The sequence below is a fragment of the Pezoporus wallicus genome, unplaced genomic scaffold (assembly GCF_028554395.1).
Source record: "Pezoporus wallicus isolate ANWC-B61680 ecotype Strahan unplaced genomic scaffold, APGP_CSIRO_Pwel_v1 contig_4788, whole genome shotgun sequence".
Classification (NCBI taxonomy): domain Eukaryota; kingdom Metazoa; phylum Chordata; class Aves; order Psittaciformes; family Psittacidae; genus Pezoporus; species Pezoporus wallicus.
The window spans coordinates 272579-296303 of record NW_026638769.1 but is presented as its reverse complement, the minus strand read 5'-3'; positions in this window follow the sequence as shown (position 1 = coordinate 296303).

Genomic DNA, 23725 nt, shown 5'->3' with positions numbered 1-23725 from the left:
AATGATACAGTAAAATACAGAGTTCTTCTGAAGCTGGAGTCTCACTAGGAGATGTCATAGCTGTGATAGCCTGATGAGCTTGAAACGACTGAAGAGTGTCAATAGATAAAATCTATTGTGGGAAGATTTCTAATCCTCAGCACAGCAGGAAAACACTTTCTGAAATCCCAGCACGTTCATCAGTGACAGCTCAGACCGTAAATTCATGCAGTATAAAGATATATTCAGTGTTTTATTAAAGGCATTTTTGTTTTTATGAATCCAGAGTAAATAAAAACAGTGCTAAACAAGATCTGAATGTGGAGTGTTGTAAAGAGAAATCCACTTTAGAAACCTGAATTTTTGAATGTTTCTCTTTTCTAGAATTTTTCTGTGTAACATGGGATATTAGGAGTAACTAAGTCCTCAGAAGTACATCAAACAGCTTCTTCTGTTTTCAAAGACACATGCCCAAGCTTTATATGTTAAAACAAAATGTGTCAAATGAATTAAGCTACCTCCTGCAACAGAGTAATGGTCCTTGTCAATAGGGTGAAGGAGGAGATGCCACAACTTGATTCTATTCAGGTTTCTTGATGCCACTTCAATTATTTTTTCGTAAAGAACCTAAGGAAAAAATGGTTACAACTGTTCAGGGATGGGTGCAAAACTGAGTGCTCACTGTGATCCAGAGAGCGTGTTACCCAAAATTTAGTGTCAAAATGAATGGATGGGAATTTACTGTTCTGGCTGCAGCACTGCATGAATTTACTGAGGTGGTGGGAGGCAGACAGGATGCAAGAGACAAACAATCAATCACAAGCCCATTATAACTTGTTACAATAAAGGCAACCATATGAATGCACAGACCAAAGTTCAGCACGTGAGAGAGTCCTTCAGCTCTGCTTGGCACTTGTAAGACCCCATATGAAGTACTAGACCTAGTCTGAGGCTCTGTGCTTTGGGAGAGGCATGGGCCACTTGGAGAAATCATAGAATCCTAGAATGGTTTGGGTTGGAAGGGACCTTAAAGCTCATCCAGTTCCAACCTCCTGCCATGGGCAGGGACACCTTCCATTAGACCAGGTTGCTCAAAGCCCTGTGCAACCTAGCCTTGAACACTGCCAGGGATGGGGCCGCCACAGCTTCTCTGGACAACCATCCTCTCAGTAAAGAATGTCTTCTTAATATGTAATCTAAGTCTGTCCTCTTTCAGCTTAAATCCAGGAGAAACTGCCTATATCAATAAGCATAGCAAGACATCCAGAAACCATGCTTGTAATGAAAGATTTAGAACAAAGAAAGAGAGAAAATGTGGTACCAAACACAGTTCAAGTCCCAGGGAGACTCGCAAGAAGAGGCTATACATAAAAGCATCTTTAGGGACTGGCATGGGTAGAGGTGAACCGAAGTGGAGGCAAGAGAAGGAATCAACAGGCCCTGAAGGGGCAACGAAGATGATTAAGGGAGTGGAGCATCTCCCTTATGAGGAAAGACTGAGGGAGCTGGGTCTCTATAGTTTGGAGAAGAGGAGACTGAGGGTTGACCTTATTAGTGTATATAAATATATAAAGGGGGAGTGTCACGAGGATGGAGCCAGGCTCTACTCAGTGGCAAACAATGATAGGACAAGGGGTAATGGGTACCAACTGGAACACAAGAGGTTCCACTTAAACTTGAGAAGAAACTTCTTCTCAGTGAGGGTGACGGAACACTGGAACAGGCTGCCCAGGGAGGTTGTGGAGTCTCCTTCCCTGGAGACATTCAAAACCCGCCTGGACACATTCCTGTGTAACCTTATCTAGGTATTCCTGCTCCGGCAGGGGGATTGGACTAGATGATCTTTCGAGGTCCCTTCCAATCTCTAGCATACTGTGATACTGTGTGATACTGTGAAGGTCCCTGCAACATTCTCCTTGTAAGTTAGCACAGAAGTGGACCACAACAAAGGGCAGCACATCTACTTGTCCATGATTCTATTGGCCAAAAGACCAGACAAAATCCTGGACAGACCCCTTCTGGGAGAAGGCTGTCCCTGGTGTCTGGGACAAGGACATGAATTAAGATTTAGATTAGATAGTAGGTTAGAGTAGGTTTAGAGTAGATATTAGGAAGAAACTCTTTTCTATGAGGGTGGTGAGGCACTGACACAAGTTGCTCAGAGAAGAGGTGGCTGCTCCATCCCTGGCAGTGTTCAAGGCCAGGCCAGACAGAGCTTTGAGCAACCTGGTCTAGTGGAAGGTGTCCCTGCCCATGTCAGGAGTGCTGAAACTAGATAGTCTTTAAGGTCCCTTCCTACCCAAACCATTCTATGATTCTATGAAAAAACAGCACTTTCCAAAGATCAGAGCAGAACTGTAGCTATTTATATCATCTACAATCTCAATGCAGAAAAGTCTGTGTCATCTGTCTGGTACACAGGACTTTCCAGTTGATTTTATTGAATTTAATAGCACAATACAGAGATACTAAGAAATGACTGGAAACCCATTACTCCTGCATCTATGTAAGTGAGGAGGAGAAATCAAATTTTTCTATTGAGAAGCAGATCTCTGTATGTATCACAAGTACACATAGTTTTCCTTTATATTACTGCTTCACTTTCAAAGCTACATCTGACAAAAAAGCTAGTCTCCTTGACAACAAAATGAAGCCTTTTACACAGAAGGATCGTGCTGTACTGCTCATTACAACTCCAAGACACTGTCAGTGGACAAAGGAAATTTACTCAAAATAGGAAAACTCTATGGCATTGCCCATGGCAAGAAGTTCCTTTACAGCCTTTCATGGGCAGTGATATGGATTAGAAACCAGGCGAATGCCAAGATAGTGAATTAAATTTTTTTTGAGGGTCAAATAAAGCATGGTGGTGCACTGATGCGTTTTTTCTAACCTGATATCCTTACCTGTTCTTTGTTCTATTTCTAACTATGAGTGGCAAGTCATATAAATACATCAGGAAAGTTCTTTCATATTCATCTTATACCAGCAATCACCTGTGTGAGACAGAGGATCTTATGACACCGTGTAACTTGCTCTTGGCTTTTTTTAGGCAATTAACTCTTTTTCTTTTTTTTTTAGTTTGGTGTAAAGAACAAGCATAAACGTTGGCACCTGGAAATTCAGAAAATTAATGGGAGCTCTAATCTGAGTCCTCTCATTTCTCTCACCCAGTTTTGCTATGTGTGTGTTACAATAATATTGATACGCAACAGTGGAAGTAGGATAAATTAATTAACACTGTAACAGTGGAAGTAGGGTAAATTAATTTAACACTTTTCTCATTTTTTAATTAGAAAAGCTCTGGAAAGGAATACTATCACTTATGAGCTTAATCACATTGAGCAAATTTAATAATGTGACAGAGTACTTAGACTTAAAAAACTGACTAGGTATTCAACTGTTTCCATGTTTTTCAGCTTTTTCCGAAAAGTCATTTTATCAGTGAAGCACAGAATGGAACAAAAAACCTTGTATTTTAGTAGGTTTGCTCTGAGAAGAAATAAGCTTTACGAGCCATAAGTGATCAGAGCTTATTTTCAATAGCACGCCAAATTCATTACAGTCATCAGAAATTTTGCCTAATTCTGAAAACCACATTTGTCATCATAAGTCAAGAAGTTTTAGAGGCAAACACTCCCAAGTAGCCGCACTTGTGCTGGCACAGGCAAGCAGTGCATTCAGCTTCTGTCTCTGAAGCAGAGGCACATTTTTAGAAAGATGCAGAAGCATTCTCATTTTCTCAACCCTGTGTTGTCAAAGGACTTGGGCCTTTCTTCTGTTGTGTCTAGTCATTCAGGGAATAAATGGACATGCAGAACAGAGAATTTGTTATTAAAACAAGTGTGTCATATATCCTCGTCGCATCAACTCAATTGGGACCTAGCAAATTGTATGCTAGCTAGAGTCAGGATCATGGCAACTATTTTTCTTCAGTTACTGCGTTTGTGATCCAAGCATTGTTACTGAGACAGAAATTGGGACAATGAGATAGGAGAATTAGCTAATGGAACAATTTAATGTACTGGGAAATATGGTTTGTGCAGAAAACAGCATACTTGAGAAATTAACATCTGAAGTTTGCTAAAGGTTAACATCTTCTATGTCGGCTGGTTGTCTTCTTCTCCCAGGCCAAGAAGGTGATGAATACAAAGGGGATAAGAAACCATGTATGAGGTTTAGCTTCAAAAAAAAGTTCATCTTTCACATGAGCAAAAAAGCCTTCAAACCTTGCCCTCCATTTCCGCTCTGGTGAGCCTGGGACATGTTATTCATGATAATTAGTCAAACCCAGCAAACTAACAATTAAACTTTACCTAATCTCAATCCCATCTCATAGTCAATGCTGGAAAGAACTAGCCCCTGACTCGCAGGTTTCCATGCCCACCACAGAGCCTGAAGCCAGGATGAAGCAGGGCAACCTAGTCAAATAGTCAGCATATACCCAAGAGGTCTGTTAAACACAAACTGGCAAACTGTTTCTCTGCCTCTGTTTCGGTTGCTGCTGCTTGTTGCCTTCCCCATGCCCAAGGTGTTGCTCACACTTCAGATGTGCTGTCAGCTTCTTGCCTATGCAGAGGTGTGTGTGTGCATGCAGGTGCTTTCTGACTAGCAAAGGATTCCTCAAGTGAAGAAGCACTGGCAATAGTACTTGAAAATGTTGTTAGTGATAGCTGGAAACTCATTTGCCTCAGATAACTGTGAAGTTGCCTTTAAATGTGGTTTGGAGACAGCAGGGCAAAACCTCATAATCCAAACTAGGGGAAGAAATAGCATGATACAGGGGAGACGATGAAAGACTCTGGCATATGCAGATGAAGATCTAGAGAGGCAACATGCATCCAAAACACACAGTTCTGCCGTGCTCCATCCCTCCTCTCTCCAGTGGGGAACAGTTTGGATGTACTCCTTCTTCTGGTTTGAAAAGCATAGTAAGCATAGCAAGGACCCCACAGCACTTCCATCCTTGTTGCATCCCGCTGTTTCTGCTGTCACATCTGCTCCTCTATCATCACCCTGAAACTGATACCAAGCTGAATTCACTGCCACAATCACAACTGTTACCTTACCCTGAAAGCAGCATTCATCAAGAGTCAAGAAGTTTCAGAGACAAATGTTCCTGTGCAACAGCAGTCAGCCTGGCAGAGGGAAATGAACCACGATCTGTTTCCATGCTTTTAGATTAAAGCTCCTGTTAATGAGAATGCAGAAGCCTTGCTGTAATTTTCTCAACATTCTTTTGTTGCTAAAGGAGTTAGGCCTTTCTTCTGTCACTCTGCTCACTTGCTTTCCAGAGGAAAGAAGACAAGGGTAAAGCCCCTATGGGCTGGGGCTCTCTGAATAGAGGAGCTGGAGGGGTCATTGGCAGTAGCTTCCTGACACTGTGGCACACACACAGCTGCCTAGCCAGTTTCCCATACAGCTCTCTGCATTCACACCATCTAATTTGTAAGAGAAAATACAGAGTCAAAATGATCCTGAGGATTATTGCTCTTTCTCCCTGGTGCATCATGAACCAGAGTTTGGAAACCATCATCTAAAGGATGAGAGGGCTGGTTACCGCATATCTAAGCACAGCTTCTCTATGCATGCAACATGAGGACTTCAGAAAAAAGCCTGTTATTTTTCATTTCTCGGGACTTATACCTGAGATGTCAGGCATATGGGCCAGGGTGATGAGCCAGATAGCTAGGTGAGAAGCTGGGAGGTGGAAGACAGTGGGACCACGAGACGTACCAGAACATGGACGCACAGAGAATGAGAAACTGTCAGGAAGATCAAGAACCTTTCACTGACCCCTGTAGAGAGATGATACAAGAACATATTTGATGATGGAGATAGCTGAATGCTTCCCTGTGTTTTCCATCTGGAGTCCTTCTTTTCCACCACTTCACTCTGTTTCTCCCAGTAATTTGAAGTATGTGTTTCTACTCAGTATTATTTCTAGCACTTTTCTTATCTGCCATTTTCTCTGTCCTACATGGTGTGGCTTTCCTTTGTTTCAGCAGCTCTCTTCATTTTTCTCCCCAGCTTTGTTCCATGTCTGTTTGTGCATTCATTTATCCTGTTGGCTGGCCATTATGCAAAATATTGTGGGAACGGGATGTTCCTTTAATACATAATTAAGGATGGATTGTGAACAGCTGATCTTCTGGCATTTTCAGCAGTAAAAAAAGGCAAAAACAGCTCTTCTGCTGCATGTCTATTTTAGTTGAAAACTGCACTGGACAGAAGCCAGGTAATGCAGTGATCCCAAGGATCCCCCAAAACCTTCATTACTCTTAGGCTAGCATGAGGAGCATTCTCAAAGTCAGCTTCACACACTGGTATTTTTATGGTCCCCTCAAAATTAAGACATGCAAATAAGAGGGATGAGTGAGGACAGAAATCAGTTTGCTTTGGTAAGAAGTCTTTCAGTAAGAAAGGACACAGATTGGTGAATCTATTGCAGAGATGTGACTTCTGGTGGGGTTTTAGCTCCTTCTCCAACCAAACCCATACCCTCCAGAAGTACCTCTGTTGTGGAGAGGGGAAACTGTCTGCACAGAAAATTTGCTATGAGCATGACTGAGAAAGATGTGTGGATGGTGGTGACCAACCAGCTGAGCATGAGCTCTCAGGACTAAGCAAAAAGAAATGTTCAACCTTTGGATCCACAAATGGAAGAGAAGGATGAAAAAATGGACCAGGCCCACAAAGAAGTATGAGCATTAGCAGTTCAGAAAACATTGAGATACTCTGAGTTCTCAGGTTATTAAATAGATAATAAGCACTAACTTCATCACGAGCTTATCTTATCTACCCAGAGAAGGGACACTCAAAATAAACGGCCATTTTTAGCCTAATTACAGTCAGATAACAGACAAAGATGTACAAGTTTACTGCAAAGAGGATCTAAGCACTGTAACATGTTACCAGTAGTGATGGCAGCTGCGCCAGGGTCAGAATCTTTAAAGAAGAAACTAAATGCCTTTCTTAGTGCTGCAGAATACCTCAAATGATTCCCTAGGATTGTCCTGCAGCTTATGCTGAGCAGCATGACAGGCCTGATGATCACAGTGATTCTTTTAGGCCTTGTACCCTACCACACGTGCTTAATAGAAGTGCTTACTAAGGCTGCCTAGCATGGATCCACGTATGGTGGATATGCCCTTACAATGTACACAAGATGTGTGTGCTTTTCAGTGGGTGGGATCTGAATCAGAAACAATCTGCCTCAAACTTCACAGGGCTGAAGAGCAGTCTGAAAGCCCACGCAGGCGTGAGCATGGAAAACATGGGAAAAACCAGGAGGCACAAGGGCCATGGACCAAAACACACTGCTCAGATGCTTCCTCAAGTGGAGCAGTGAGGGCTGCTCTGAGCACTGTGCTTAGCACTGTAGCTTTCCCAGCATCTTGGATCCTTGCAGATTGAAGCCACGCCATAGGTCATCACCACCGCTTTGCACAAACATCATGTGAGCCCAGCTGAACAGATGTCAAAAAGCAATCAGTAAAGGCTGAGAAGTAAATCAGGCTTTATTCTTCACCAGAGCGTTTGCACTCTTTGCTCTCTTTCCCCTGATTTGTTAAACATTTCATACACTACATATTAAACAGGGATATTAGGAACCAGAGATGCGTCCGTCTATCTTTATAGAAAATGTACTAATTATGAGGGACACAAGCAATTGTCATCATCCACTCTAAACCTGGAAATACACCCATGGTGAAAATGTCAGAGTAGGATAATTTTATGCTGCATAATGTATTTGACCTACCCCTTTCACTCAGATGCTCTTGAAACTATTCAGCTGATTCTAAGTAAATCTTGCAATGAGCACTAAATACCCAATGTTATTGATTTATGGTTTTATTGCCCTATATATGATTATAACTCTAGAACACTGTTCAATAGGTCAAGCACTCTCTTTGCTTAATTAATATTTACCACAGCCAGTAACCTGAAGGCATCTTGATGAAAAAGCAAAAAGGAATAGAAATATGCAGCCTCTCAGCTTCGTGGAGCTAAGACAGTATTTACGCTTCCTTTACATCTTGCTTTAATCTTCCTTCCTGAGACACATACAGTGAGTGTTTTACTTTGTGTTGGTTGGAGACATGCACAGAATTTCAATGTTACCAAAAATTCTCTGCTTCTGTGTCACCTACAAAAAAATGGATGCTTAATCATAAATACATGCACAGCACATGGTGTCATCCCCTCAGTGTAGTCCTTCATCCTTCACCTTCAGGAAGCCTGTGATGCCAGCTGGTCATACCATGTCTAGCCACTTGCATGCTTCCAAAACTGCAGCATCAGGCTTTAGTTTCAAGGAGGAAGGAGTAAGAGATTTTGCCCTATAGCAAACACACACCTGGGCTTCCTTTAACTTAGTTCTCGCAAACATTGTGGCTTCAACCCTGCAGCCAACTGACAACAGTGCTGTGCTTCACTGCCTGGAGGCCCCAGCACCATAAGCAGTGGTCCCACTCCTGATTCATAGCATCTCTGGCAGGTTTCAGTAGTTGTCAGTGTCTGTAACCTAATGCACTGCAAGACATCTCACCGACACAGCAATACCTGCCCCTTTGGGCAGGTTGTAGCAAGTGGATTATGCACAGACACCTCTTTTGGTGTGCTGGAGGATTTATTAGCATCCTGCTGGGGTCCTGCCCCACCAGCCTGGCTGCTCCTGTGCCAATAAACTTCTCTGTGCTCATGCAGGTGGGGCATGTCACAGCTGAAGCATGCCAACCTCCTTAGGGTGGTGAGGCACTGGAATAGGTTGCCCAGGGAGGTTGTGAATGCTCCATCCCTGGCAGTGTTCAAGACCAGGTTGGACGAGGCCTTGGATGATATGGTTTAGTGTGAGGTGTCCCTGCCTATGGCAGGGGGGTTGGAACTTGATCTTAGGGTCCTTTCCAACCCTAACTATTCTATGATTCTATGATTCTGATTCTATTATGCCAAACAGTAACCTGCTGCCTGCCTCTCTTGGCGGTGGCAAGAATCTTCACATGGTAGCCCCTGAACAGGAAGATTAATTGCGAACTTCAAGGGTTTTGATCTTCCAGGAGATTCTCAAACACAATTTTTACATTTCTTTGTTCTTCAAGGCTGCGGTGTTTTGGCATATGTTCAGTTTCTCCATCAGTGCAAGCTTTAATAGCATCTTTGTTACACCATGCAGCAGAACATACCTTGTCTGCTTCCTTTTATTTATTTTCATGGACAAAATCATAGTGTTCTCTATCTCTCAGGCACTATTCCTGGCAAACTTTAACCCTTCTTCCACCACATTTCCAGACACCAAGGAAATCCCACTGCTTTTTTCTTTTTTCCATTTATTCTTGCTTAGCTGCCCCATGAATGAATGCTCTGTGGTTGTCCCTTAGGGGAATATTTGTTTTCTCACTTTTTTTCCAGGAAGGAGTTGGGAACTGAATAGCGTGAGCAGAAGGTGAAAGATGGAAACATTCCTTTTTACAGGCAGGGAGGTCACTGTGACATTGTGAGATTTGCCTGTTGTTTTACACCCTCCTTGGACAGATATTTCTTGCAGATCCATAAATCTTCACCAGCTGATGTCTCTTCCTGCACTCTGCCGGGGTTGTTTCAAGCAGATACTACGGATGGCATCCTCATAAAAAAAAGATATTGGTGAGTTTAAACAACAGGCATCTTACTGGGAATGGTAAATCCTATTGCAGTTTCTGCTAGTCCCTCTAACCCAGGCTGCTGTGCCTGTTCCCTCTGGCTGACCACAGTGCTGTAGCTAGAGCTGTATTTCTCCCCTTTCCTGCCTATACTAACTTCATATCCCACTGCCCTTCCTTTCCCTGTCCCAGGATTGTCCTGTCTCTACTCAGATCTCTAAGCATCTTGGGTTTTCTTTTTATTACTCTCCTAAAATACCCAATCCTCTCAATTTTCCACTCTCAAGCTGTGAATCTTCTTTTTTTCCTCGCCTTTTCCTGAGTCATTTCTTCATTCATGTAGGATCATCTCCTTTCTTCTCCTTGCCCTTTTTCAGCTCAGTTCTGGTAGCCTCAGTAGTAAACTGCACGCTGGTCCTCTCTAGTCATCCTGCATCCTTTCATCCTACTTGGGTGGCATCTCTGCATTTTGAAGGTATGGCCCTCCACAGCTTGATTTACAACAGCTCCTAGTCTTTAGTCAGTCAACTCTTTTCTATGACTGCTCAGTGCTACTTCTGAAGAGGTCTCTTTATATCAACTTCAACTTCAGTCTGACAAATTTCTTAAAAGGATTTCCTTTAAGCAAACATTTAGAGCTTTTTATTATATCATGTCTGCTCCTGGATCATTGCTGAGACAATTTACCTCCAGACCTCCAGTGAAGTTGCTGGACTTCAGGAGATTGCATTTCTCAGCAGGTCACCAGGCTTTCTTTCCCTTCATAGTTATACTGAATTGATGTTGTTCATTATATTACTCCAAAAAAGAACATTAATAAAACCCCCTAGAGTAATTCCTCTGAAACAAGATCCTTCATGCCATGAGAGCATTATTGTGACCCCAGTATCTCTCTCTGGTCTGCTACAAAATTCACACATTACAAAGATCCTCTAATGAACATAAATAATTTCATTTATTCTTAATTTCATACCAAGCACTTATTTCTTCTGCAGTTCTTGTTCTTCTCTGTTTCTGTGAGTGACTGTGAGCCCTCATCTACCACTAACTGCAATAGGCATGTTGTGAAAATACATCAGCATGTCCCTAATAAGGCTGGAAGCAGGAGGTGTTAGTTATCCCTGAACTTTCTAACAAGGCCAGAACTCTAGCTACAAAACCAATATCGTGTCAGGAAAAAAAAAAACAACCAGCTCTCCCAGCTGTATTTCTAGTCAGAAATTTTCAGTAGCTATAAACAGCCAGATGGAGACTTCTGAAAAACTGTAGAACTTCCTGAAAGCCAAATTAAAACCTGCATGAAATACCACTAATGTTTTAAGGCTTTGGAATCAGTGCTACTCACCAGGGTGTGTTTACTTTTGGAAACAAAAAGCATATTAGTATCATTGCAAAAATTGGGTTGTTTGTTTAATATACTGTTTAACAGAATAGACAGTAGAAGAAACACATCAGACTCGGGAAAACATTCAGAGACAGCACAGTATTTTTCCTGTGGTAGCAAAGAGTATATCAGAAGTCACAGGGCCTGACCAAAACAGGTAGCTTTGGTTTTAGTTTATTAAATGCAGGGGTAGAGAAAGAGAAAATGATGATTCTTTGGAAATAAATTACATTTTGAGAAGGAAAATAAAAGAAATCTACTACTTGAAGTGCTTTGGGCTGCCACATTGTTTTCTCTGTTTTTCTGTTGTTCTGAGTGTTATGAGAAAGAGGTTTATTGCAGAGAGATTGGAATACCCTCTAAGCACCACTTATGGAGACGAAGATAGAGACTGGGCAAAACTCTTGAGCAAGGCCATGAAGAACAAGAGTGGGTGGTCTATGGAGCCCATTAGCCTTCCTGAGTGCTGTCAAGAACAAATGCAAACAAAGCAGGGGATGTGTACAGTGAAACCTGAGCCCAAGTCTGCAACTCAGAGATTTTCTGATGTTATAGTAATGTGCTTGTGCATGGAATACGGTGAAGTTATGTATGCAAAGAATTAAAGTTATTTTAACGAGTAACTCCCCAATAATTCATCCCAATTTAACAATTAAATCTCATATACAGTACCAAAAATAAGGCATCAATATTGTTCTGCACTAGTGAGTGACTCCTTTCCCATTGAAACCCTCTGCACTGCCTATACTGTGAGGCTGTTATTCTAGTAATGTCCTGTGACCTCATAAGGAATCAGGGTCCTGGTCTTTGCACAAACACAATCAGAAGATTTCTACCTATGAATCAACACAATAGATTTTTCACTGAAACAATAGACCATATAGCAGGAAATAAAGCAAGTACCAGGATCAGTTGTGAAGGGAAACTGTCCAATTTTCTGGGTGGTGATTTGCTAGGAGGCCTTGTTTGATAGCAGGAATGACAAAGCATCTTTCCTTCAGTAGCAATCAAGACTTTTCAACGCAGGCTAACAAAACTGCTGTTGAGAACAACAACCTGCTGGCCGCAGGGGAGGCCAAACTTTAGCCACTTTGTATTCTGCCTTTTAAAGTCTGAGTCCACTTTTCCTGCAGTTTTATTTTACCCTGGAGGTACTGCAGCTTCTGACCAGCTAGACCACCATCCACAAAACACTGCCAGTCCCCTTTGTCATGGCTGTGGGCAGATTTAAGAGGATGATCACGAGAAGTCATGCTTCAGAAGGCCAATGGGGACATGGCTGGTTGGAGTAGAATGTCCAGGAAGGATCTCTAGGAGCTGGGCTGTCCAGCACCATGCAAGGTGGCTCCATGCAGGCAATGGCAGGTACCATCATGCCTGTTTGCAGCACTGGGATGATGGAGGATTGCATTGACAATGCAAGGAAGGATGGCATATGCTAGCACGGGAATTCTACAAAAAATTGCCAGAATATCAAACATAGTAAAAGGAAGGTCTATAAAGACTGGTTTGTTGTTTTTTTTTTTTTTACTATTCTATGGGGTTTAACCAGAAATATCATGGAAACCACCAAGTGAAGACGGCAAACTTGTATCCCATGGCAAATCCATGGCAAGTCCATACCTTCTCCCCAAGTGACAGGAAGGGGGACCAGGGTGGCTAGCACAAACACAGTAGTGGCAGCAGGTAGGGAAGTGATGACAAAGCCTTGACTCCAGGTTTGCTGTAGTTCTCTCAGGTGATTTGATTTTTTTCTCCCCCATTTCCCTTCTGCTGACCCCCTATTTGTTCATCAGTTAGACCTTGGGTGGCCTGTCATTTCCAGGCTGTTAATGACACAAAAATGTACTTTACTTAATCATGCTTCAAAAAGCACCTTGTCACTTTGCTGAATTGCATACAGTCAGGATGTCCCGCTATTGCAGCTAATCCCCTGCACAGCACAAACAGCTCAGGCCAGCTGGTCGATGCTCATAACGACCTAACATTTATTCCATCTAATTCCCAAAGTGAAAGCAACTTTGCAGTTAGTGCAGATCTCTACCAGTTCATTTATAGCAGAATAGCTCATCTAAGCGTTAATAGAAGAAGTCTTTGATTACCAGTGTATTCATGGAGATTTAGACTCAATTGAAGTAACGAACTCCTTGTCCACTACAAACAAAATGAAATGGTGCTAGAGATTGGAAATGCATGGGAGAATATTTTCATTAAAAACTGAATATAGCCATTTACCAATTTTAATTAGAGTGGCATCATTTGCATTGCTATAGTTAAAAGCCTATTGGTACTTCTGGTATAAACGGGCCATCGTTTATCATAACATCTCAATATGCATTTGCGCTGAGATAGAACATGACAGGGTGTATTAGCCTGTTTTTTAAATGTTTTTTAAACTGTTAATTTAATACATTTTCCATGTAAGTACAAACTTAAAACCAGCTCGGAGAGGAATTAAATGTCCCTACTGTAGAGCTGTGTTGTATCAGAAAATCCTTTTAGCATTAACCAAATAAGTTTCCTGTCCAGGAAAACATCTTCTGAGTTTTCAGGTTTTTTCCTACTTTATACTTTTCCTACTCATCTGTATTAGGATGAGGCCAAGACTCTTCCAAAGTTATTAGCAACAACAAATACCAGCAGAAAAATAAGCCTTGCTTTATACTAGCTTGGGAATGCCAGCATTTGATAGCCATCTTTTAACAGATTCAGGAAAAACCTTATTTCTGCTTTTCTGCATCTGCAACACAGGGTTCACTAAGGTATCTGGGGATCACTTCTCACAGCTTCTTATGCTGGTACGTCCCTGCATTACCCTAATGATCCTCCTAGGTTGTCATCTCTAGATTTGCATGGAAATTTTGCCTGTGAGCTGAGAAATTTTTCCTGTCCATTGGCGTTTGTCACCAGCTTAGTCCCATCTCCAATCTGCTTCATCACGCTCCTCTGTACATCCCTTAAGGTACTCAGGTATGCTTTTTGGGGAAACACCTCTCACCAAAGAACCTTCCAAAGGGATTAAAAAATCCTATGGTGCTGTCATTCCTGCCTCTTTTTGTCCACTCATACACACTATCTAGGTATCTGTTTTAATTTGTACAAGAAGTAAAGAGAAGCCATAGCTATTTTTGAACCCTGTTAAGCCAGGTCCTTTCGGAAAGCAACCCATTCTGCAGTGTGCTCGTAAACAGAGGATGTACAGCTTCACTTATGAATTAAACATCTAGGTTTTCCGTAAGCATGATGATGGGCACCCACATCTCCACTGCACGAAAGTACTGTCTGCCTAGGTGTAATCAGCTGGAGGTGCAGAGTCCTTTTCCTTGCAGCAAAATGACATGTGCTGTGTCTCTGCCTAGCTACATGGAGAAAGATAGGAAGAGAGCTGACAGAGTAACTGAACACTGGAGTCCAGGGAGATGCAGCAGAGAGAGGTTGAAGAAAGACAAGCTGGTCAGAAAAAATACCTTTTCTTCCTTTCACACATCTTGGCAAGCAGGGTCTTTTGAGCTTTCATCTAAAGGACACCTTGTGTGAGACTTTCTATTAATATATTAGGAAAAAAAACACTTAGGAATTTTGACAACAGCTCTCATTTCATCAGTCAGCACAGGGCAAATGGAAACATTTTGTCCTGCTCTCCCTGCTTTCTTCCTTTGCAGGTAGCAATGAAGTGACTTCCCCAGACTCACACAGAACACCTATGCCCAACCCAGGATCTGAATAGTTCCTGAGATTTCACCTGGGGTTTTATCCAGATCTTTCCTTTTTCTTGCAGATGAGCCAAAAGGGGATACAAGTTCTATGTGCATAGAAACCCAAAGACAAAAAAACTTGACTACTGAGCTGTGTGCATCCCTCCTAGGCATAAGGAATATAGTCCAGAGCTGATTCTGCATTTCTGAACTCTCAAATTTACTAGATTAATACACACTTTTCCACTCAGACTGTGATTTTTTTCATTTCTATTTTTTCCCCATGGCTGCAAAGATTAAGCCTTGCCATTGCAAGAGGAAACCTGAGTAGCTCCTGGGCAGCATTTCAGCAGAAAGCAGTGGGAGCTCACATGGAATTGCATGTCTCCCAGCAATATCAGTGTCTTTTAGAACCAGAAATAGCAAACACCTGTATTTACTAAGTGCTAAACACATATATTAAAATTTGGGGTTTCTTCTACCAGCCTTAGAAGCTGTGAGTTATTTTTCTCACTGCAGATACAGGTGTAACATACTGCTGAAGCAAAGCAGCATTTGCTTATACATATCGATTAACATTGATTAACTGAGCCTTCACTGTCCACATCCATACTATGCTTGCCCATTCCAGCACTAGGTGCTGGCAGACAACTGGTATATAACTTGGATTTCCTAAGCTATACTGCACAGGTGACTCTAGGAAGTTCTCAACAGATCATTGTGGGACAGCTTCTATTACATGATTGACTTCAAGTATGTAAGTTATTTTTGCCTAACTGCTCCCAGGCTTGCCAGCCCTGGACACTGGTGTGCTCAGCTGGTGTGCTTTTGTGGTGGCAGATGAGTCAGCACAACTTTAGGAAGCTGCCGTAGGTTACGAGGATATCAACCAATCAGCCGTACAGACGAGAAAATGAACATGAGCGGGCTTCAGTGTGCGCTTGCAGCCCAGAAAGCCAACTGTATCCTGGGCTGCATCAAAAGGAGCGTGACCAGCAGATCGAAGGAGGTGATCCTGCCCCTCTACTCTGCTCTTGTGAGACCTCACCTGGAGTATTGTGTGCAGGTCCTCAACATAAAAAGGACATGCAGGTATTGTGTCCTCAACATAAAAAGGACATGGAACTTTTGGAACAAGTCCAGAGAAGGGCCATGAGGATGATCAGGGGACTGAAGCACCTCCCGTATGAAGACAGGCTGAGGAAGTTGGGGCTGTTCAGCCTGGAGAAGAGAAGGCTGCATGGAGACCTCATAGCAGCCTTCCAGTATCTGAAGGGGGCTATAGGGATGCTGGGGAGGGACTCTTCATTAGGGACTGTAGTGATAGGACAAGGAGTTACGGGTTAAAACTTAAACAGGGGAAGTTTAGATTGGATAGAAAGAGGAAATTCTTTACTGTGAGGGTGGTGAGGCACTGGAATGGGTTGCCCAAGGAAGCTGTGAATGCTCCATCCCTGGTGGTGTTCAAAGCCAGGCTGGACAGAGCCTTGGGTGACATGGTTTAGTGTGAGGTGTCTCTGCCCACGGCAGGGGGGTTGGAATTTGATGATCTTAAGGTCCTTTCCAACCCTCACTATTCTATGATTCTGTGATTCTATGATATCCTCAAGTAGGGCCTTTTCGGAACCTTTATCTCCCTTCCTATATTCGGATATAGCGTTTGATATGACACCAACACTCATTGCCTTGTGGGGCAATCAGCTGAGTGAACAGGAGCAAAAGAGTGCTGGAATTTGGGTATTCCTGCTCAATATGCACAATCCTGTTGCTTGCCATATTCATGTCATGTATCAACGATCAAGGTCATGTTCTGGCCAAGTTCCTGATCTCAGGAAGCTCATCTTGAGCTTGGCAGAGGAAAGCTTAGTTGGCAGTATGGAGATGAAAGTGCTGCACTGGCAATTGACAGTGATTTGTAAGTAAAATGAAGGGTGAATGCAAGAAATTCCATTATGAAGTGTATCTGCTCTCTGAACAGAAGGAGTTGGTTATGAAGACACAGAAAATGGGAATGTTGCTTGTAAAAGAGATAGCACCAGAAAACAGCAAATTGTAGTTGAGCAAACAAGCAGCAGCAACAAGCACCTGGAAGCTACACAGGGTCTGCTGAAAATGCACATGGGAAATTCAGAGTGGATGGCAGAATGGTATGAAGAAGGAAGCAAAACCAGTTTGCGTAAGAGACAATTCCTTCCTATCCCTCCAGCCTTGTGCCTCATCTATTTTACTTGAGGGGTGAGATCTAGCAGCATGTTAATAGGAAAAATGTCTGCTTTGCGGTGACTGCTAAATGATCAACAGTACCTTTGTAGCACCACATTAAGGAAAAGGCAAGTGAGGAACCTGCTTATATATGAATGAATAAATAAATAAATAGATAGATAGATAGACTGGTAAATAAATATTAATCACCTCACAAACACTAAGAACCTTTTTTTCTTTCTTCTGACTATCATGTAGGCATCTGTAAAATACTAATTGGTACAGCTCTTAAAGCAAACTCTCCTGCTAGGCACCCAACTATGAATGCTACTAAGGTTGTTTATACCTCTAATTACATGTTAGTAGTTAGGTAGGTGCATCAGTTAATACAAAAAGGTTTGTGTCATTATCTGTGCTATGTAAGAGAGTTGGTTGTGGGTGGTCAATTTAAAGAAGAAAGGAAATTCTTCAGGGGATATAAAGAGTACACTGCAATTTTGCTCACTCTGAACTCAAGTAGAGACTCCCTAAACACGTGTCGAAGACCCTTACATGGCCTGTCAGCATGAAAACACGATCCCAGGGGTGTTTCTACATGAGCAGTGTGAAGTCCTGTGCAGCGTGAGGATCCATGGCTGGGGCTCCCCCCGAGTGAGGACACCCCCTGCCCACTAGCTTCGGTAGCTCCTCTTCCTCAGTGGGTGACTGCTTTCTGCCATTCTCCCAGACACCTCATCACACAATACACCTGCCCTCCTCCAAGAGACTCTCCCCACCATCTGCCCCTTTCCCATTGCAGTGCTCAACTTCATCCTTGGGTGTGCATGAGGATGAGATGGAAGACCCCTACCTGCCCCAGTGTGCAGATGAGGCAGGAGCCAGGCTCGGTGGGCTTGAGTGCTGCTCACAATTTGTGACATTCCCCATCCTTTCTGCTTCCGGAGGACTGACTTGACACTGCAAAGAGACCAATGTCCTCCCAAAATAGCATGTTGACCCACTGCTCACCAGTCCCCCAGAAATGTTGTACCTATTGTTCATGGGCAGTTACAGCTAGATATGAAACTAGTCTCTGTTGAAAAGATCCCTCTTATGTTGCCATGGATATGATGACCTGTTTCTAAATTCCTTTTTTCCCCTCACAGCAGATGATCTCTGCTATGACCTCTATATTAATTTCTAAACAAATTACTGCTCCACCTATAACTTGTGATCACCAAACTGCCCTACAATACAGTCACTCCCAATTCACCTTTTGCCAGTCTTTCCAACCAATCATAGCTGGAAAGACAAAGAGAAGGAAAAGCTGTTGGCTTAGTGGGTTTTTTGCTTGTTTCGTGTTTCTTTGAGGAATGATTTGTGCCACAACAACAGAGCTGAAATGGATGTGGTGAAAATTATTAAATTTTAAACATGTTCTCACATACAAGCTCAAGAGATTCAGAACTTGGTTGATGATGCTAGAGAAAACTATCTGCATTGACTCTGCAACTCCTGCTTGTTCATCAGCTGCACATGTTTACACAGTGTATGAAGGCAGTGAACTTTGGGAATAATAAAAAGCACATTCAGGTAAGAAAACTAAGCCTGAACTGCAAGTCTCTAATAAGAAGTCATTGTGTGGGGGGATTATTTCTACCTTTTTTGCTAACTGTGATGAGAAGGAACCCACAGACTTCCTTCACAGACCATTCCTTGGCCTGAAAATGTCATCCTAAGAACATTCTTCTCCCTCTGATATTTCTTCTTGAGAGTCTCCTTTTTCTGATATCTTTTTTTTTTCGCATGCCCTTTTGTGGCATGCAAAATAAAACATTTGTGGGTGGATCTGAAGACCAAGTGCACGAATTTAATGTCAGAGTGGCCAAAGTCAACTGCAAAATCATGGTCATTTCTTCCTCTGTTCTGCAACAGTGCTCCTTGAAATGTTCTGCTTTGCTCTCATCCACGGATTTGCTCCATTTTAAGCTCTCCCTTTTAGATGCACCACAGCCACAGTGGCAAACACCTTTGCCCATGACATAAGGAGCAATTTGCTCACTGCTTTTCTAGAGGAGGGTTAAGCTGGACTCCCAAGGCTGCTCCTCCCTGTTGGAGGAGGAAGAGAAGGTAAACATGGGATTTTAATACCTCTGTCAGCAACAGAGAAGATGAGGAGAGGTGTATGTTATTTCAGAAACAATCTGTGCTTTTGTAGCCCAGCCACTGTTGTCCGTTCCCTCTCTGGACTTTGACACCATGAGGCAGCATCCAGTGAGGCAGCCTTGCTGCCCTCTGTGCAGGAGATGGCATCCAGATGACACCCTTTGGGAAAGGGACTGCTGGGATGGTGGGGGTTATTTAGCTCTACACCAGCACCCAGGACATAGGCAGTCTGGTCTGTATCCTCAGGAAATTTGAACCCCAAAGTTGGTTTTAATGGGAAATACTCTAGTGTGTAGTAGTGGCCAATGCTGAGCTGACACCTTCTCTGGCACCATTCTGGGCAAAGCAGTGCCCACATGCATGAATGCAGGCACTGCAGGGACGGGGTGGAAGCAAATAAGCAATGCTCTGTACCTCCATTTCAGCAAGGCAGCCAGCCCCACCAGTAAAAAAACACGCTCAAGGCTTTTATGCTTCTTGATCAAGTACTGTCAAACCAAAATACGTAGATAATACTGGGAGCAGAGGTACTGTACCTGCTTGGATCCCAGCTAACAAATCCCTCCAAAATAGCTGGTGATATTAGAGATAAGGACTGTGAATCTGGTTTAGCTATCATGCAAAGATAAGATAACTCTAAGTGGTGTTTCTATACTAAAAATCTGAGTAATGCGCAGAAATGGTAATTTTTTACTTCAAAAATGCTGCTGCAACTTAAAAGGAGGTAGCTGGTTACTGTACTTTGTGTAGCACTATTTGTGGCATCATTAAGCCTTCCCTGAAACCTCCCTACTGGAAACTGGATTTAGCCAGGGCTCATTATGAGCCCAGACAACTGTACAAAATTGCCTGCTTTATTAGTACAATGATGCCTAAAATGTTTAGATTTGGGTGCATCAGATCAGGCATCTCTCTCTTTACGTTCCTAAATTAGAGTCCATTTGTTATTCATGCCTTGGTTACCTGCAACAGATACATTGGGTTGTTCATATGACCCATTCCATCCTGCCTCAGGGGAGTTTCGTGTGATTAACTATTCCTCATTTCCCAGCAGGACATTGAACTTTCTATAATGTAACCCATTCCAGAGGTTTTGGAATTTCTGCTCAGCTACCTCAGCCATCACCTGAATGTGAGAAAGGCACTAGCAGGAGATGTTTAATCTCTTAAATATTTATCCAAATTTAATCAACTACTCTTCATGTTTCTATAAAAGCTCAATATTGGAATCAGTGTATGGTGTCAGCACAGTCAAGTTATGAGATTGCTGAGGCATTGCCTCGCTCTGCATGCAAACAAAAGGGTAAAGGAAAATGTAAAATATTGAAAGTACTTAAACTATATTTCATAGATTTCTCTTGCTAAATTTTCCCTATTATAGTTAGTCACCACCACAAACTTGATACCTATATCAGAATTTGACCTGCTTAGTCCCCTTCATAGGTGAAGACATTTTGTAGTTCCCCAAAGAGTGAGGAAGCTTTGAGATACAATTACACACTTTTCTGAAGGGATTCCTGCTCTATCTCCTGTGGTTCCTGCGGCTCCCCACTCTCCTGCAGGTCCCTGAGAGCTCAGCTGTGGTGGTCATTGGAACACGTTTCCTTCATGCCATCTCCCGCATTATGCACAGCTAAACAATGCATGCAGCCAGGGGAAACGTGCCTTGAGAGCATCGGAGGGAAGGAGGGAAGGAAGGGTTGCCTCAAGGGGTAGCTCTAAAGTGCTGCTTCTGAGATCTGCAAATTCCCTCCTTTGTGCATGGCTAGAATAAAATACTTCCCATGGCTCAGTATTTTCTCCCTTTCCTATGATGTCCAGCAGTGGGACACACACACGCGGGTCATAAATCCATTGCAAGCTGCTATTGTTAGGCGCTTCCTGGCTCTCCACCAGGAACCTCTCTCCCTCTCTGGGTCATGTCTGCATGAGCTCTGTTTTCCAGAACTGGGGAGGATTTCCATCTCTTCCCAGACGGACAACCCAGCCTGAATTACATCCTCCCCATCAGTCCCAGTTTTGCAATATCCATAACCAAATCTCATATTTCTGATGTAGTTACTGAAGGCAAGCTCAGCTTCACATGCAATTACTGATATGATGACTGAGTTGCTGCGGGTCTTGCAAGGCTGTGCTCCCAAAAAGTCCCCAGCACTCCCCTTCCACATATCTGTGAATTTTGGCCATTTCTCACATAACTCCATCTCAATCACCTGCAAAATCAAGCCGTCCCTTGGGCACTATGAGTGACTTTTGCCAGGTGCCTGAGGTGGTATTTGTCATGTCCAGTGATTTCTCACGTTGTGCCCAGCAGCGTCCCCTGTGCTATTCAGTCAGTCCTCCAGCCAGGACTGAGCTGGAGCCCTGTGGCACCCTTCAGTCCTAGGAGAGGGGCAAAGCAGTTCTGCCACGGAGGAGAACCCAGCCTTCCTGCCAGGGCAGGGCAGCAAAGGGGAGGGTGGGAAGGAGAAAAGAGGTTGCCTAGTTCCAGAAAAACACTCTTGCTCCAAAAAATTAATGACAGCTTCACTTTCAAAAATTGCCAACAGTGGAATGCACATCAGGAGCAACTCTGCGCTGTGGCACAAAACCAAACACATGGGGCAGTCTTCTTCTTCTTGGTCAAGAAGGTGCTACTGTCCACGAGTTGCTGGCTGTCCCGCAGAGGTTTATTCCTTCCTTTTTGCAGCTGCCCACTACTGAAACCGAAAGAATGTGCCTATAAATACAGTGTAATTGAATCTAACTCTGTGCACTGTTATCCTGCCAGTAGCACTGCCTTTTCTCTTAGCCACATATCTTTCAGCACTTGCTGCTGTGATTCCATATTAATACCTCTGCCTGCTGCTGGAACGTGCACTCACATCAGCAGCTCCTTCCAGCAAAAGCACTATTAAAAATAATGAAATGTCAGGTTGTGCATCTAGATCCATTATGGAAATGTGCTGCAGGACCACAGCAGCCTGAGTCAGTCCTCCATTTAGCCTGAGGAGGGATAAGATGCAAATGAGGATATGTATGGTTTTAAATAGCACCTTGGTTCCTGTCCATGGCTCACCTTTGCCTGATCAGTGCTTTTCCTGAAGGATGTACGGAGCATCATTTTGTGGAAAAGGCACTGAACAAATCTTGCTTTACTGAGAGCCCTTCTGCCAGTAGTCAGAACCTCTGTTATTTTTATCCACTAGAAGTGTGTGAATTAAAATGAAATGAAAGGACGTTGGAGGCTGCAGAAGGAGTGGACCAGCACAGGATTTCAGAAGATCTGGATAAACAGATCTAATAATGTAAGAAATGAAAAAGTAGCAGACACTGTACAGTAAGTTTCAAATACTGTTAGCTACACTGTCAGAGGGCCTAATAATGCTTTCATTACTGATTTCTACTGGGGATAGAGGGAAGTGCTGGGGGGGGACAACTAAATTATGCAGAAGATGGAAGAAACATGGAAAATCAGGTGGAAGATACTGGTGACTGGAATTTCTCATGTAAGAAATGTGCTTGAATTCTCTCAAAACAGGTTAGCCTGATCACACAGACAAGTTCATTTCCATCTGTATTATTCCCCTCACTGGGAATTCTCCACCTACCTCCTCTAAATAACAACAGGCCAAAAGAGATGTGCCTGAAAGAATACAGACTACATGAAGAAACACAGCTTGGTAGTGACAGGGTGTGCAACATCCCTAGAATTAGATGCAGAAATGTCCAAGCCTTCTCATTTGAGTCTGTGTTAGTGTTACAAAAAAAAAAATAAACCTGCTTCTCCCTCTGTGATCCCATAGCATCTCTTGCCACAAGAATGACTGGATTGTATCGCTCATCTGTGTGTCATATTGAATACTTACAAGTGCACACAGAAGTGGACAGTGTGACCCAGCAACGGCATATAGAATCGTAGAATCATCATTCTTAGAATAGTTAGGGTTAAACTGGACCTTAAGATCGTCCTGCCATGGGCAGGGACACCTTGCATTAAACCATGTCACCCAAGGCTTTGTCCAACCTAGCCTTGAACACCGCCAGGGAGGGATATAAAAGCTTTTGACATATAAATGTTAGAGTTAGAATTGCCCTGCATATACACACTCAGTTTACCAAGCCATAGCGACGAGTAAAATGGAGTGACTAAATGAGGGCCATGAGAAGGAAGCAAAGCTGTCAACTTGTCAGTGATGTGACTGCACAACCAACCTCAGCAGCTGGATGCACCTGGTAGCCCATGCAGATAATCGGGCAACCCTCAACTGCAAGTACTGTGCAAAGCAAATGTGCCACTTGAGAAACACATGACCCATAAAAAGCACCACTCCTAACAGTGCCATACCTAAGCTGAGCTCTGTCATGTCAGAAAGTTTACAGACAAGGAGTGTCAGCTCCGCTGGATGAGGCAGTGTCATCAGGAAGAACAGCAGACTTGCAGCACTTAAGTGGCTTCTTGCCTTATCCGGTGATGGTGAGATCACTTATCTGACCAACCATAGCTGTAAGCACATGAAGGATTTAATTGTTTACTTGCTTGCAGCCATTGTTCTAAAACATGTTTTCAAAAACTCTGGATACCTTCCTGGCCCATAATTTTTCCTGTATTGTTAAATCCTAACACACCTTTGATTGTTGGTTATAAAACCCTGCTGTTTACTGAGCCCCTTAACCGGGCATTGTCATTTTTACTATGC